The sequence below is a fragment of the Anthonomus grandis genome, chromosome 9 (genome assembly GCF_022605725.1).
Source record: "Anthonomus grandis grandis chromosome 9, icAntGran1.3, whole genome shotgun sequence".
In the NCBI taxonomy this organism is placed as follows: domain Eukaryota; kingdom Metazoa; phylum Arthropoda; class Insecta; order Coleoptera; family Curculionidae; genus Anthonomus; species Anthonomus grandis.
In genome coordinates, this window is record NC_065554.1 from 18,189,828 (window position 1) to 18,194,990 (window position 5,163).

General features: G+C 31.3%; 1 non-coding gene across 1 annotated transcript; it reads right to left on the reverse strand.

The window, feature by feature from the left end:
* Positions 1 to 204: 204 nt before the first annotated feature.
* Positions 205 to 277, reverse strand: Trnaf-gaa (transfer RNA phenylalanine (anticodon GAA)). The gene has a single exon. It is a non-coding gene; the product is annotated as a tRNA-Phe (tRNA).
* Positions 278 to 5,163: the final 4,886 nt, after the last annotated feature.

Sequence of the window (5,163 nt, forward strand, 5' to 3'; positions counted from 1 at the left end):
CAAAAATTACAAAATACTATTTCATGATCTGTTGAAACACTAAAACTTTTGACTAGATGTTATTTAAATATTAAATAGTATAAATTAATTAATAGCCAGTTAAAAAATTATACATTTAAGTTTTTTATAAATTTACGTTTTCTGATAATTATTAAACAATTAAAATACATTATTGATATTGATGAAGGAATCAAAAAAAATTTTTGCCGAAACCCGGGATCGAACCAGGGACCTTTAGATCTTCAGTCTAACGCTCTCCCAACTGAGCTATTTCGGCTCATGGCTTATATTGGGTAAATGTTCTAAACTATATATAATTCATTTAAATGATAATTGAATGACTTTTATTACATGTATAATTTCTTTTTATTTATAATTATTTTTTTTTTAATTTATTTCAGTATATAGAAGAAAAAAAAAAGAAAAGGAGACAGACTTTACAATTTGACAACATGGAGGACTCCACGCTTTTATTTTAATGATTGCTAATAAAACTGAAAATTAAAACATTTTAATCAGTCTTCATGAAAATTTTAACAATTTTACCAATTAGATTTTTTAACCATTAAGACACAAACGAATAAAAAATCAACTCTTTATTCCTGATTAATTGCCACCGCGTCTGTCAGGTCAGGGCCGCGTGTCTATACCGCTATACACAAACCGCATTTCAAACGCAAATATCTTTTATTTTTTAATAAAATTTATTTGGCCGTATTTTCGCAATTTAATCTGCGAATCGTGAGCGAACGCATGAAGTAGAACCCGCCAGTGATTATTTCCGCGAGAGGAAGAATAATAATAAAATAAAATGCCCCCGGGGGTCGGCGAGCGCATGCGCAAAGTGTACAGTCTGGGGTCGAGACGCGACGTTGCCGATGTTAGATGCTAAGGTTTCTTTGAACAAAAACAGTAATAAATATACCGGGAAAATTAAAAAGTTAATTAATTTATCATATTAAGTATTCAAATTACATAATATAATGATTCGAGGGCTCCGTTAGTATCTCAAATTCAAATTCAAAAAATCGCTTTATGGTTATAAACTTAAAAGTTGTTAACAATGCAGTAAAAAACAGTAGAAATACATACCAATAGTAGGAATATTATAAAAAAAAGAAAACATTATATTCTAAAATCTTATAATTAATATTGGAAAGACATATGTCATTAAAACTAGTCAGTGATCGAAATAACAATAATACAAATAACATATAAAACAAACATTTCTGGTCCCCGTTCCTGGAAAGTTTATATATACTTTTTGCTGACGATACCACTATACTTTTGCATAATACCGACCCTGAAAGAATGAGAACTGCCATTGACAGGGATCTGACTCTTGTTAAGCTCTAAAGCTAAAATTCTATGTTTTAAGTGTAATTTAAAGGCAATTATTTTACATAACAATTCATATCAGTCCATCTGTCACGACATTTTAATGGACAAATTTGAGCTGCTGTTATCGTCATTATCAAATTTCATAACAGATGACTTTAAATTTTTTTTAGATAATAGTTAACAAAACCCAAATTTTTATCGATTTATTAAATGAAATAATGTTGAATTAAACAGGGTGTTTGGCAGAGGGTTAGCCAAACTTGGTGGGTATATAGATAGGCTCAGATAGAAGATATTTTCTTAATAAACTTGTGTTCTAAAAGTTTTTTTTATATCATTGATTTTGTGTTATTTTCAGGATTTTCAAAAAATTATGCCTTTTGACATCTTTAAATTTTTTCAGCATATTTTTCACGTTTTTTTTACATTTGTATTTAGTCTGTAATATATCCTGAATCTAAAGAAATTAATATCAAGTACAAATAATACCGAAATAATTCGTTTTGAGCTCAAAAAGCTAATACAAGGAGCAAAAAAAGTTATGAAAGGTAACTTTAACTTAACGCAAAAAAAAAACAAAATCTATCAAGATGTTCAGGTAGTTTTAAAAACATCTCCAGTTAATACTCTTTTCAATGATATACGATATGTAACGCAAAGCCTACTAACTTGCCACAATTCATAACTTTAACGGAAAATAAAGTAAAAAAAAATATTTGAAACTGCGCTCTCCTGGCTCTTATACATGCCCTACATCGCCGTCGCATTTCTACTGTCGTAAGGCGAAGTCGCATCTCTTCTCTGACGGTTAGAAAAGCGGCATTGATTCTTTGAAATAAGTGGTCTAGATTGTCAATTTCCACCTCGTACACGAGTTCTTTCGCACGTCTCCATACGTAAAAATCGAGAGGGGTTAAATCAGGGGACCGTGGAGGCCATGCGATGGGACCTGCTCTTCTGATCCACGAATTGGGAAAAGTATTGTCCAGAAATTCTCTAACGGGACCCAATAGTGTGCAGGACACCCGTCATTCTGGAAGACGATTGGCCCGTTTTCATTAAATATGGGTATATCAGCCAATAATTGTGGGAGATCATTTTGTAAAAAATGTAAGTAATTGTCCCCGTTGAGGTTTCTCGGTAAGTAGTGTGGACCGATGAGGTGTCTCCCAATCACACCTGCCCAAACATTAACACTGAATCTTGTTTGGAAAGACTTGGCTCTGGTCAAATGCGGATTTACGTTTTTGTTTTCCCAATAATGTAAATTATGGTATAAAAATAAAAGATGCTTTTTAAAAAGTGGTTATTTTCAACGTCTGCGTGAAGCAAAAAGCGGCAAAATTGTACCCGTCGCTCATAGTCGGCTTGTAGAAGAACTAGAATAGAGTATCACGATGCCAGTAAAAATTGCGGAATTAAGTTGTTGATGTAGTATGAAATTACCTTGCACTGGGGTGTAATGGAAAGGATGCCTTCCTTCTGCCTTGACAACTGACCATGCTTTCCATGTAGAAATGTTCAGATCTGTAGCTACTTTCCTTGTACTAGTGATGGGATCCTCATCGAATGCGCGAATTACGTTTTCATCTACAGCAACATCATACTGCCTCCGATTGATCCTCGGTTCTTGAAAATTTAGATTGTCTGTTTCTCTTAATCGACGAAAAGTGTTAGCAAAAGTGTTGTGGTGGGGCACACGCCTATTGGGGTATTGCTCCTCATAAATTCTTTGTGCTTCTCGCACATTACCATTGGCTCTACCATAAGCAAAGACAATATCGGCGTATTCTTCGGTAGTGTATGCAACCATTGTGGCGATAATGATACGAAAATAAGGAAAGTCACAAAAACAATATAAAAACTCAATTAACAGCAACAATAACAACAGTATTAACAATAACAATAACAACTACAGAAACGATACAATACTAAATTAACGACTTGGGTACGTAAGAAAGCTAAAAAGTTACACCACGACAAATGTCAAATGACAACAACAATATGTATTAGCACATATTATTGTTATCACAACAACAATCCCATAGCATGTTCCACAATCTCCTCATTTCACCATTCAAAGAATCGATGCCGCGCTTTTCAAACTATTAGAAAAGAGATGCGGCTTCGTCTTACGACAGTGGAAATGCGACGGCGACGTAGGGCATGTATTAAAGCCAGGGGAGCGCAGTTTTAATAAAATTTGTAATTTTGAAATAAATACATAAAATTAAAAAAATATTTTTTTTTACTTTATTGTCCTTTAAAGTCATGAATTGTGGCAAGTTAGTCGGCTTTGTGTTACACATCGTATATCATTGAAAAGAGTATTAACTGGAGATGTTTTTAAAACTACCTGAACATCTTGATAGATTTTAGTTTTTTTTTGCGTCAAGTTAAAGATACCTTTCATAACTTTTTTTTGCTACTTGTATTAACTTTTTGAGCTCAAAACGAATTATTTCGATATTATTTGTACTTGATATTGATTTTTTTAGATTCAGGATACATTACAGACTAAATACAAATGTAAAAAAACCGTGAAAAATATACTGAAAAAATTTAAAGATGTCAAAAGGCATAATTTTTTGAAAATCCTGAAAATAACACAAAATCAATGATTTAAAAAACCCGAGACTTTTAGAACAAAAGTTTATTAAGAAAATATCTTCTATCTGAGTCTATCTATATGCCCACCAAGTTTGGCTAATCCTCCGCCAAACACCCTGTATATTGCAAATGAACCAGAATTCATCGGTCCTGATGAACAATGGAATTTCTTTAAAATATTACTGTACATACGTTTGATGGGCGTTTTCCTTTATAAAAGTTAACATTAATAAAAATACGAATAAATCTAAACTTTGGCAGTGTGGTCAGGAAATTAAGATTGCAAAATTAATTTAAATAGGTTTTATGTTTTAAAATAGAAATAGCATATTCAGAAATATGTAAGTAGAATTCAAAAAGAATATGATAAACTGTTAATTAATAAAAAGAAAAATTACTATAGCAATAAAATCATAAGCAAGGCAACATAAAATAAAAATTGCGTGGAATAAATGAAATATTATGGAAAGGTTATTAAAGTAATGTTCTAGAGGATAACAAAACTAAACTGCAAACAAATTCAATAAATATCTCACTACGGGTATATCAAAAATTCTGGGAAAAACCACTGCATATTACAGTTTCCACGGTTATTCCACATAACTCAAGTATTAATAAGTTGATGTTGAAATCTTTGACATAGCTAAAATAAAGTATAGCTACTTCTTTAGTTAAATATGCAATAACAGCTTTCACAAGGCTATTGGTACACATTATTAATAATTCGATTAATAATAAGTCTGGAAAATTCCTTCAGCAACTTAAACTAGCAATTATTACACCCATATATAAAAAGGGAGATTGGGGAATTGTAATAACAATATTGAATTTTTTTAAAGCATTCTAACATTTATTCATCTTACACGCCGTTATCTTCGGTAGTTTTTGCTAGTTTTATTTGTAATTTATTTAAATAATCCATTAATTTTACTTGTGTTTTCTTTATTGGTTTCCTTTTACAAGTGTATAAGTATATAAATAAATAATTTTTTTATAAGAATTCCTGGCTTCACTGCTGGTTACAGTTTTATTAGTTTATTTATGGATTTCTTAGGCTCTCTTATAGCTTTCACCTTAAATTTTTTAAAATATTCTTACCTTTTGTTACTTTTATAGGTAATTTTATAAACAATTTTATTGTTTTTATCGAATTTTACTACTCTATTACGACCTGAAACACTCGGCTTACCATGAAACTATAGTTTGACCTGG